Below are 13507 nucleotides of genomic sequence, written 5' to 3' on the forward strand. Positions count from 1 at the left end.
TGGACGCCCCCAGAGCCTTCCTGCCAATCAGGCGTGACGCATGCAGCTTGCCCGAAAACACACATCTCCCCAGAGGTGTTGGAGAGTGAACACTCTGCAGGAGCTTCCACCCAGCAGTGCAGCCCAGCACATCCCCGTAGTCGTGAAAGCCTTGCGACTCAAAGACATGACAAGCGCTTTGCTTTGACTCCTGTACAGTCATTAAGTCGATTCAGGCCATTCACCGTTCACCTCACGTTTGAGGTGGCCTGAAATACCACTGATTAACAAGGGTGGAATGAATGAGCGAGTGGGAACTACAGACATGTTTACAACACAGATGGTAGAGAGAAGAACTATGGAACATAAAAATAATTTATAAAACAGACAGCGGAAATTCCAAAGCAATACGTTATCTGAACTACCGGACATATTGGGGATGCGAATTAATCAATGCTTAACACATCACTTCTCAGAATCAATGTGCTGTAATTGCTATATCAGTTCCAGCTAATATATCTCTATGATCAGGGCAATCAGCACTGATTTGCTATAGAGCACCATCTCAAAGAGATGTGCAGGCCAATGCTGACATCCATAAGAGGGGACCACCTGGTATATTGCATAGCTTTTGAAAATGCTATATGTACTGTATTAGGGTCAACGGAAAAGTGACATCAGGAACAACATCGGTTGAAACAACCATTTTAGCAACGTGATGAAAGTCAGAGACAATTAAACATCCAAGCGTCTAATTCCAACTGCAAATCTTATTGTAATTTAACAGCACTATGGTGACCTTAAAAGGCATGGGACAGAACAGTTTGAGGGGGAAAAATGGGTTTTACGCTTATGTACTGTACAAGGTCTCAAGAGTGTTGTGGTCAGTGGTCAGTGGCATATCATCTGGCAGATTTCCTCTCTCCTTATTAGACACAGAGCGGTATCAAAGGACTGCCTCTACATCGCATACAAACAGTCCCCTTTTCCCATCAGCATTATCTGTTACTGAAAGTTATCTGACACTCCCATTGTCCACACAAGTGACTCAGGCTGAAAAGAAGCCAAGAGAGCTTACTATTCTAGGTATTAGCTAATCTCCCCTTTTGGAACAGAATAGCGTAGTGTCATTGAACACAAAGCCTGTCTCCAGGACGGGGAGTCAGAGACAGGTTAGGAATTACAGCTGCGTGGCACAGTGCAGGCAGTGGCTGTGATGAAACCACTCTCACCCGCTGAAGAATGAACTAGTCCTTCAGAAGGCAAAATGCAATCCATCTGAGTCATTTTCAGCGAATGATGATTAGTTGCTGATGAATGATTATTGGCCCGATAGGATACCTCACCTCTAATGCAAAACATTCTGCAGCACTTTCCATCACAGGTTGTTGAAATGCTAATGAATTGTGTGATGGAGTCATTATGGACCACACTCTGGCAGTAAATAAATCCTTAACCCCACCTACCCATCCACTTTAACGACTTAGATAAGTATTATCCAGTCAGTGCAATGTATTATGATCCTAAATTACACAGGGTTCTGTATTTCCAAAAACAAAATAATTATTTGCACCATCAGGTGAACCACTCCGGGGTGCCAGATTTAGATAACTAGCTGGTGGTGTCAAGGGACGCTGTGAGGAAATTAAGTTTTTCTTCTGTTTGTCTTGATCTCAACAATCACATTTTTGGCAACATAGTTTCAACTTCCATGCTCTCAAAATAGTTAGAACAACCTTCATAACTCTGCAAAACTGTACGTTTTCACAAATTACAAAACCACAAAAAACTTCACAACGCTACATGAAGGTACATGACGCATGTCAGATTATGTAGATGCTTCGTTTACAAAACATTTTCAAGATACTGTACTTTGTCAAGAAGACAGATAGAGTATAGATGAAACACATATACACACTGCTATGCTTATGGCCAAAGGGCTCCTGCTAGAGTAAGCAAAATATCAGGTATGAAAAAAATATGTAACAAATAGAAATGTGTTACATAGTAGTTAGAAAACATTTAAGTACACAGATATTACTGTAAAAAAAATGGACTGGATTCGACAGTTAATACACCCTAACACATTTATTCTGATTGTAATATCTTATGTTTATAAGACCCTTTCTGGAAAAGACTGATATATGAGCTTTTCAATAGCTGATAATGTGTTGTAGTTTTAATGTACATATTTGATTTTGAAAGGGGATTTATCTCAAACGAAAGCAATTTTGCAGCGGATTTGTGGTACTCTATTTCAATGGTTGTGCTAACAGTTTTGAGAGCATGGAGCATTCTTTGCAGATATGTACCAAATCAATTGAGAAAAAACTGTAACTGCTTCCAAGAAGTTAAGCTTGATGATTTTCAACTGAAAATCGTCATCTCAACCATTAATATAATGGATTTAGTCATACTATAAACTCTATACTCTACAATAATTGCAGTATCATAAAATGAGAGTTCTATGTCTATATGCAGTATGATGTATTTGTGCAGTGTGTAGTCATTATTAACAACACAAAGATAAAAAGAAAGGATTATCATGACCCTGTTTATCGCTAACTACATGCATAAGCAATTTATAGGGGCCCTGTTCCATCAAAACCAGAAACCAGGTATGATGTGTAACTTGAAAAATAACTGATAAAGCATGCTTTAATTGTCATGTTAATCACAGAGTAAAGATAATTTACAGTACAGTATATCAAACCGAACACACATTCTTGCAGTTCATGAGGAATGCTTGTTGTGTTAATGTGTTGAAGTATGTGAGTACTGTATGTGTTTGAAAATAGATGTGTGTGTGTGTGTGTGTGTGTGTGCGTGTGTGTGTGTGTGCGTGCGTGCGTGCATGCAATTTTGTTGACTAATACTGTAGTAGCATATAGGGGTGTGTCCTTAGGGATGCAGGGATGAGTATTTGTGTTCAGGTGTGTAGATATGTAGATGTGTGTGCATGTTCAGGTGTGTAGATGTGTAGATGTGTGAAGGTAGGTGTCCAAGCTAGCCTCATGTGATGGGTTGCCTTTCCTAGATATGAAGACCTATGTTTGTGTGTTGGCTCCAGGAGTGAACGGGTTATGGCGTCCAATATCATCTGCAAAGTGCTGGTGTGGGTCCATGCTTTTCTTCTTTCGTGCTCAGTGACATCTTAACTTCATCTTCAAATTTGGATCGAGCAAGCACACCGGCATCCGCTGAATTGGCAAATCAAGTCTGACTAAGAGCTGACAGTCATGTGATTCTGGTGCTGGGCAGGGCATTGGTCAGGGGACAGCCAAAGTTACAAGAGCTTTTTAGTGGTAAAATAAATGTTAATTTCCCCCCAAAAAACGGTTCCAGCTAAAATGATCTGTGAAGTTTAGAGGATGTTTTGAGCACAAATGTGCAGTTGGAATGGTATTTAATAGCTTAATGAAATTCCACTCCATACAGGGCGGCAAATGAAGAAATGTATTTATTTAGCCAAAACGTGTTAGACTGCAATATTGCCTACTAATAACTACTGTAGGCTTAGACTAATGTCATCTTCACGTAACGGAGGTAGTTCTATGAACCACACTTACATGGTGAGTCACCTTGACTGAGATCTGAAGACTTGCCTAGGCTTGAGCTCCGTGGACAAAGCAAGCTTTATGGCACACAGGAGACGCTGGTTCAATACTGGTCAGTCACACTGGCGCTGTGAACCAGATGGGTGTTGTCTGTGAGGGGGAGGTCAGAGGGAGGGTGAAGTGTAACAGAGGTGGTTTGTAAACCATGTTTGTGTGATGAGTATCCTTCCTGAGACCTGAAGATGTACTTAAAACCCCAAGCTAATGTCTTGTGTTGTGCAGGAGGCCTGGATTCAAACCCAGTCAGTCATGTTAAGTCACAAATATGACAGAGGTTCAACCTGGTCAGCTATGTTAAAGTACAGTACTCAACTTGAGTCACGAGTATTTCAGGGGTTGTGAGCAAGGGTTCTGTGACAAGAGTCCCTCATCATGATTCAAGGCCATGTTTTGGATAAACATATTTGTTTTAACTTACCATAAGTAGTTTCATACATAAAGTATTATAAAATACATCTATCTAATTTTACCTGAGTTCTTACAAACATAAAATTACAAGTGAAATGTGGGGAGGTTCCCCCCCCACACACAATGAAATCATCTCCTTCATTCAGCTGGCACATTCAGCCATGACTTCAGCTGCCGTGCCTTTTTTTTTTTTTTTTTACTGATTATTTGTTTATCTTTTTTACAATCTCTTGCTCATCAAATTATAGTAATTCACTAGATTAAGTATTCTGTCCCTAAAACCAACTAGTTCAACACTTCACTGTCATCAATTAAGAGCAGATTTGCATTCAATTCTGGTATCAAAGAACATTCTACTATTGCTTTCGCCATCCACGAAATCAACATCGAATCGTAGCCAAACACAAGAGAGGACAATTTCTTAATTACACATTGAATCAACTCCCAATGAATCAGTGACCGCAGTAATACACATGGTTTTCTAATTAATCAATGTCAAGTTTGATTCAATAACTACATATCTGACTATCGGTTGAATATAATTTCATCCAATTATCCAGGGTTGTTAAGTATGCGTGGATAAGCATGCATAACAGAATACAGTAGACCTACCTCTTAGAAGACAATTCCGTTAAAAGCCTTTTCCAAAATTGCATAAAATAACTCAACTTTCTGAGGTTTCGCCTCTGTTGTAGTCCACAAGTCGTGTGTTCAGTCCTTACATTCCGAATTGAGCGATCGTTGACAACAATCCTATAGTGTGACTTCGTCTTGGAACAGTAACCATACCAGCACAGCTGTACGTGGCCATTGTAGCGCGCGCGTTCTTTGTCTCATTGGAAGAAAAAACGTCTTAATTGTCGACTGGTGCACACAACTATGAAACTGTCATCTCTCAAAATAATCGGTCACGAAACATATTCTGCACACCAACATTTAACAAGCTAATTTAAAGCCAAAATTCTCCACATCACCGAGGATGTGACCGCCGCAAAGAGAGGCAGTGAATGACGGATAGCGCCGTGCATTCACGCTCGTTGGCTGGATGCTGCATGCTTAGTTCCCTGTGGCAGTAGGAGTAAACCGCAATAATAAGAAATAATTCATTGGACAATATCATCTTGCTCGTGCGTGTGCCATCTTATATTTTGAACATCTGTAAATGTAGACTAATTACTACACCACACCTATTGATAAGCAATTAATTTAAATGTAGGCAACACAGATTTTCCCCGTTGTCTGACTCTTTAGGCTTGTTTTAATTGCATCTAGCAGTAGGCTACCCTTAGCAATGAGTTGAATTGAACTCAAATGTATATATTAGCCTACACATACATTGTAACAATGTTAATCAAAGGAAGGCACAATAGTCGATCCATATTTATGACACATTTTACGCATGAGTGATGTACCATTGGTGAAGGAGTATACAAATGAAACTGTATACAGTGGACAAATATTCTCACTGGTAAACTGAAAGGCGACATAAAATATGATGACATGTCATGAGAGCCACGAGTCACGACTAGTTTGCGCGTTTGATACATTACTGTTAGTGAGACTGTGGAGGAAGGTCGTCCGAATATCCGCATGCATACTAAAGAGACATTAGCAAGGAGGAACACATCTTTCTCACTTATTTTCCCACACTATTATTATTCATGCTCCTTCGCGTGGCCCATTTTCATTGACATTATTGCACTTGTTACGTAACATATAAGACTTTTTTCCTGGGTGATTCTGCATGAATGGAGTTCTCCCTTGGGGCTTAGATTGTACCCAGTGAGAAAAACTAATAAGCGTAGCTACATGACGACCAAGAGAGGAGAGACACGTGACGAGGTTAATTAAATAGTTAAGCATGCATTAGGAAAATAAAGTCAAGTTAGATTATCCCTGGGACAAAATATAATTTCCCATCTCAAAGTTTGTTGCATGAATTTAACGATGCATCAATATATTCTTTCACACAGAATACATTTATTTAGTGGGGCCAATGCATTTCATCGTGTCCAAACTGATCTGAGCATGAAGATTGAAGGCTGTACATGAAGACAGGATCACCTCAGTAGCTTAGCTTCGAATGTCAACCTGCCAACATAACATGCCATTTCGAAGTAACGTTGGCCTTAAAGGAAAGGTTGCAACATTAGTTTGCTGTGAAACATTCTGATGTGTTTTATCCTTCCAATTAAAAGTCCCAATACGTCATATCACTTGACTTTTGTATTTTGGGAGAAATCTATATTTTTCCCGTATATCCCGAGTCATGAAAACAACAGGAGACGTGATTTAAGCCACCGTCCATAGACCCACATCATACAGAGTCCTCCTATTGTTTTATATATTAATTAACTCTGAATATAGCCAACTTATTATCTGACCATATCCTGTAATTTCGCAATAACTTATACAGCTCGCAGGCTTTTAGCATATAGCCCGCTTTGCACTCCTGGCTTATCTTCTAGCTATAACCACCAGCAGCCTTGAAACACATCACACATTAGTAGTTCAGCACATATTTTCTGTACTTCTTGTACTGTTACACAAAATCAAGATAAACCTAGACCCCCAGCAAACACAGTAGGCCTACGTAACTGCAACCTTGAAGTTAGGCTGTGGTGAGGTTGTGACAGGTTGGTGCCAACGTAACCTAATGACTACCTTCTGTTAACATAGCGTTGTGGTGGCATAAAGGTTGGTGCCATCCTGGTGCCATCACAACAGCATGACAACTTGTAAACACACCTGAATCAAACTGATCCTAATTGGGCTCACTGCACACTAGTTGTGACAAGGTAACCCCCCCCCGACTTGACTCACGGTGCATTCACTGCTGGGGTGCAGGTGTCAGATCTCGCATAGAAAATGGTGCAGCAAAACGCAAGCTAAGAGAATGGTCAGGTCCGAAAAAACAAATTTTTCAAAATATCTTTAATTATTCGACTAAGTCTGTTCTTTCCATCTGTTAGGGTACAAGCAAGCATTTACCAACACCAAACACAGCTGTCAATAAATTAAAAATTTGGCTAGTAGCTCGGTCGGTCGGATGATTTCTTGAATGAATCTGAATCCTGTACCTGGCCCTGATCTCTTTTCCAAGAGTGAATCAGAGTCCTCTGAGCTTGATGTCCAAACTAAGCGGAAGGTTGTGAGTTCGATACCCGCTTAGGGCAAGCTACTCTACCCCACCATTCACTAGATTGGTTTTAGAAGTGGGATGGTGCCGGTGAGGCCATCGGTGAGGCCATCGGTGAGGCCATCGGAGAGGCGTGTCCATGTGATATAGTGAAGCGTGAGGGCACGCTCTCCTGAATGGAGGGGATAGAGTAATGACCCTGTATAAGGCCTGTTAGCAGCTCCACCAAGGGAGTTAACTCTCTTGGTGTTGTAGCTAGTGCGGCTGGTTTGTAAGCGGAAGGTCGTGAGTTCGATACCAGCTTAGGGCAAGCTACTCTACCCTGCTGTTTGCTACAATATTATACATAGTGGAGATTGTGGGTTATTATAGTGATTATAAACTTGGAAATGGAGCACCTATATGTAGCTAACTGGTTAGCGATCAGACCCATTCTCCTCTTGTCTCAATGTATTGTTGGTATATGAGTTTTTGATAAATGTAATTCAAATCACGAAAATAGAAGTGTATACTGTCTTAGATTGAGATTGTGAAAAGAAACAGAGAGGGAGGGAGAGAGAGAGAGAGAGAGAGAGAGAGAGAGAGAGAGAGAGAGAGAGAAACAGGCCCTTCCTTGCATGGTGCTGGGCTAGGTGACCTGGAAGTAAAAAGCGACAGAAGGCGTCCCGCCCACTGGCTCCGCGGGCACAGGGCCGCCCCCACTCCCTCTGTGAGCGCAGCCAGCTTCAGTAGGCTCCAGAAACCACAACTAAACACATTGGTAACAATACATTTGAATCTTTAATGTATGTCATCAATTAATTAATGCAATTAATTAATATAATTCATAATATAATTAACAAAAAAAATTGATAGACCAATACAATTAAGAGGTTAATCAGTATGGGTTATATGTGTAATATAGCCAAGAGTGCAGTCATTCTAATAATGTGTTCTGGGTAAAGTTGGATTGGTATGTCTAACTTAAAAATTGTAGGAGGAGTTACAGTGAAAACATTTTTTCAAAAGTGAACTGAAGTTCCAGAAGAAACTTTGTGGTCTTGCAAAGTCTTATTTTTTCGTTCTATTAATGTATCCTGCAGGTCTCATGCTGTTTTGACATCACATGACAGTTCCATGGCAGATGCAGTAACAATGGGGCTCTCAGAGTGTTGAGCAAAATCAACATTCCACCATGTTAAAAGATAGGAGTTTTGGAGTTACAACAAGCTGAATAGTTAAAAAGTTGTAGGAAGAGTAAAGGTGGAACAATTTGGAGCAAGCCCACTAATATCGAGAGCAATAGTTTGACTATTGGCTTGCAAAGTCTTATTTTGGTAGTGGAAAAAGTTTAAAGATGGTTTGGACGATAGATAGATTTGCTGGTTAGTTGAAAGATGTGAGATAGTGTTATCATGGTAGTGGATAAAGTTTAAAGATGATTTGGTTGGTTGGTTGGAAGATTGGTTGGATGGGTGGATGGATTCATGATAGATGAAAGACAGGATGGCTAGATGAGAGAGGGGAGGTATACATTCAGTTAAGAGGTTCATTAAATGTGGAAAAAGTGAAGGGGTCTGAATACTTTCCCGAAGGCACTGTAATCACTGACTGTGTCGTTCATTCCATTCCTTTTCACTGTGTCCATATGATCGAACAGGTATCAAACATTGGTTTCCTGAGTGGCTTAAGACCTTGCTAGCCTACTGGGCTAACCCTAAGACTATGCATGAGCACTGGAGGATACTGGAGGATACGTAAGTCTTCAGGTTTCTGTGAGAGTTACTCATCATGTGAGCATCATTTGAAACCACCTCCGCCATCAGAAATAACTCTGGGGTTATGATTTCTTGAATGAATCTGAATCCTGTACCTGGCCCTGATCTCTTTTCCAAGAGTGAATCAGAGTCTACAGGTTTGTGTTCCTAACCTGTAGTGCCCAGCTCCAAAGAGTGGGCCAACATCTTTGAGTGTAGTGTCCCCTAGTTATGGAGTTGTTGGAGTTTTGGTACAATGATACTGAATGAACCTAAAATAGTGTACCCCATGGGCATTTTTTTATTGAGTCACAGTCACAGGCAACAGTCAAAAACGAACCAAACTGATGTTGTCCAACGGTTGTGAGAGTATTGTTTTTAAATGTAAAAATGCTCTGTAGCTTGCTCTGTAGCAATGTTGGATTGACATTGCTATTTGATGGTTGTTGGTTAGAATTAACAGCTCTTTAGACATTGTTATGTCATGGTTATTTTTCAACATTGACTTAAAGGAGGAGGGAGTAAGTTTGTTTGAAATCTGCCACCTCTGGCCACCGCGGTGAAATTCAGTTTGAAGTTCCAAACAACTACATCCTTCCCAATAATAATATAATCCTGAAATTAACTTGCAGTGTTGGACCTTAGCTGTTGTATTTCTGCATGTTCATATGATTCGAAGAAGCAGCCACCAGAGACACAAAGGAGAAAATAAGTTCACTCCCCTAGAACACCCCTGGCAGTATTGCATGCACATTTGCATGCAAACCGTTGGGTAGGACACTCATTTTTCTGGACCAAAACAGCATGTGTAAATTAAATATTTCTTTCAATGTATCTCATTCCCTGATCGCTAGTGATTAAACATAGTCATTACAACCATTACAGTAGGTGGTTTTAGAAATCTTGAATGTTAGATAATGGACCTTTAAGGTTTCCATTTCATCCTCATCATCTAACGTTGCTTCATGATTGCACATGGGTTGAAAATTAACATTTTCTTAACATTGGCAGTTGACTGTCAGTATCTGACCATCTCACAGCTGAAAATAATAGTTTTGAAAATGTTGCCTATCAACGTAAATACACTCTAAAAGTCAAACTTTGTTGAGACCAGGCTTTTATGGTGCGAAAACCATGGGAAATTATTGGTAGAAAGTAGCTGCAAAGGGGTAGAAACCCATTGAAATTAGAACTTTTCACTCAAAATAAAGAACGTGAGACAGACACCAGTGTTACAATCATTTCAATCAATCAACTCATAGTGTATTATCATTCATATAAGAATCAAATCGAATCACAATGCAATATTAGTAACAAATAAAACTTGCAAGGAGAAAGCAACAACACACTCTAGGTGAAAACAATAGTTGTTTACTGGAACAATGGCTCCCAAAGATTCTCTAACCAACGACCAACAACGTTTTTATATCCTAGCAGATAACCTATTCTCAGAACTTACTCCAGTGACACTTGTATTTCACCCTGGTGCCACCATTGTTTTAGATCCATACATAAGCAACTATCGATACAGGCATGTGGGGGAAGGTTCTTGAAATGTAAAATCCAATGAGAGCACATTCTCCCATTGCTCTGTCCAGTTCCATCCAAGCCAGATCTGAAATGATCATCTAAAATTCTCCAGAGCTCCAAAGGAGGCATGAGAACAACATCTGCAATTTGCTATAAATTGGCCTGAACACTGTTATCTAGTGTTTCAGTTGATCTGCTCTCTAACCATTGATTGATTTAATTTACTTCTACACATATATTACAACAGCTTCAGTGTTTTCTGCATAGTTAGTCTAATATTGGTGGGATATTTCTGTATACTGAGGACTTTTTAAATCTCAAAAAAATGTGATCAAAGTGTATCAGTATACATTATTTAACCTTGTTAAATACTCACCCATTTACTCATCCATTACAAAAAATTATATTTATGTATATTTCATAGTTATTTTTGTTTTATATTTAACATTTTATAATAAATATATATTACTGTACAATAAGTCCCAATTTTGTTAATTTCAGAGTCCAGAAACATAGATTATACACCTCCATCACGCTCACAAATGTTAAGAAGTTTTAATGAACATGATACATATCCTATATCAATAATGGCATAATGTAACAATGCTAGACACTCCATACAAAACTAGAATTGAAACATTAAGAAAAATAATGAAAACCTTTTTACAAATGTTTAACATGTCCAACAGTTTTTTTGTGTTACAGAATGTCTTAACAACCTCAAGAAAAGTATTTTCCCTGAATTCCCTTTTCTCTGAACCCCATTATAACTTTTGTTTTGCAGCAGTGGACTAGTGGCATTGTGGACAGAACAATGTACTACAAACCAAAATGTTTTGGGTTAGAATCCCAAAGGTGTCAACCGTAGTGCATGGAGAAGTACTCATATAGCTTATGTCAATATTAAGTATAGCAAGTTCTATTAATGTAATAAAATGTTATTTTCTACTTCCCTTTGGTTAGGATCATTGGGCAACCTTGTTAAAATGTTGGATCATGCCTGTCAAATAATGACGTGAAAAAAACCCTCCTTTACAGTCCACATGCAACCTTGTCACAATGTTGTGTGATGACCAAAATGCTGATTTTCAGAAAACCTGTAATAGGGAACATTTAAAAAGCAATTATTTAACTGTGAGATGGTCTGATGCTGACCATTAACTTCCAATGTTAAAAATGTAAAAAAAACCGTTCAATTTCAACCCATGATACTGGATGATGGATGATGACTATCAAATGACAACCATAAACCAACATGGTATGAAGGTTTTACCACATACTACTGTGCAACGTTTGGTTTTAACGTCCCAGTTATTTTCCATCGTCTCTCTATGGTTGGCACAAGACAGTGAATCAACATCCTTGTTTATACAATGTTTGGATTTAGACATTGCTGCAACATGGCATTTTTCATCATAATCGATATACGATCCAACAAAAAACAATGCTAATAGAACGTCAGTTTTTCTAAAATACCCATGGGGTAAGGTCATAAGCAGACTTGGCTACATCATTATAATAGTGTGCGTAGATAGTTTCATGTTTGCATTCAACGTGACTGTGTTCTTCTGATGTCCTGGGAGGGAAAGAGGGAGTTCATATACAGTTCTGTGCATGCCCTTGTCAGGGGCAGTATGGCCCCTCGTCAGCGAATGAGTACTGATCGTGACTTTCCCCACACACGCACAACAGGAGCAAAATGCAAAACAGGTCGGTGATGAAACCGGAGAGTTTTTTCCTCTTCTCTTCGTCGCATCGTTTATCCCTCCTTCAAGGCTCTAATGGCTTTCCTCCCGCCATTGAAGCTCATTCATCTTCCAAATAGCCTTGTCAGTCGCCACAGGCAGCGGTGAGCACAGGGGGATACACGGCAGGGAACGTCCACAGTTATGAGACAGTTTGCTGTATAAGATATGATTATGAAGACTTTCAAATATAAGTTCCAGGCAGGAAATTCCTTTGTTACATCCCTATGTGATATAAACATATTGTGAGATGTGATGTGCTATAGTACTTGATTTTGTTATTATTTTTATTTTGTTGTTTTCTTTGATTAAATTGGATTATGCTTATTTTACTTTACAGCCATCACAAAAGTAGTTATTGTATTGTATTACTTTTGCTATTTACAGGACAATAGTAATGGCATTATAGGCCCTAGATGATGATTACTTTTTAGTTTCATTTCATTGATTCATTGACACAAGCACCAATGCATGCCACTGCCAAGTGTCTTTAAGTAAGTCCCCCTGGTTACCACACCATGTTTAAGTAAATACCAGCTGACAAAGTATAACACAAAGTTGTACAGTATATGAATGATCAAAAATACTAGTCCACTCTGTTTTGTGGGAACAGACACCAGTGTTTTTTTTTAGAACTGGGTCAAAATAATATTTGTTTTATTTTTTTACAGTTTTTCTAGGACAATTTAACCAATGGAAAGTCAGCTAACTCAGCCCTCCCTGCAGCTAAATCAAGCACACCCCAATGTAAATGATAAGAAAACAAATCCAATCTCCATCAAGGTCTTGTGTGTTTATGGTGCAGGACATAGAGTATATTATATATATATTATTATATTGTTTGTCAGTATGAGTGATGTTATTGAAGATAATTCCCAAGATTTCCCATCTGAGATACATTATCCACATCCCCCCTCCCGGTATTCCCTCTTCCTGCTCTATCCATCTCCCTCGAGGTGCCTGGACTTCACTAGGGATAAAAATAGATTTTTTTCCCCCCACTGATGCAGTTTGAGCCTAATTCTATTTTTGTTCAGAAAATGAAAAGCACACATATTGTGCGACTGTATAACCTTCAAGAGTCAAATAACACATTACTGTACTGCATATCTCTGCCTGTGTAACATTGTACCTGATAAAAGAATGGGAAATTAAAATGGAGATCTTTTATTGAACCTCGAAAGATACACTTTCCCATTTCCGTAAATTCGATTAATTTCCCTTCATTTACATTCATTTGGGTATCACCTGTCTTCTGTCGTGCAAGATTTAGCGCCTAGTTACTAGCAATTTACCGCCTAGTTACTAGCAATCCAGTCACGTCACACAAAACAAGAAACAAACATAGCAGTC

This window comes from Argentina silus (genome assembly GCF_951799395.1).
Source record: "Argentina silus genome assembly, chromosome: 8".
In the NCBI taxonomy this organism is placed as follows: Eukaryota; Metazoa; Chordata; class Actinopteri; order Argentiniformes; family Argentinidae; genus Argentina; species Argentina silus.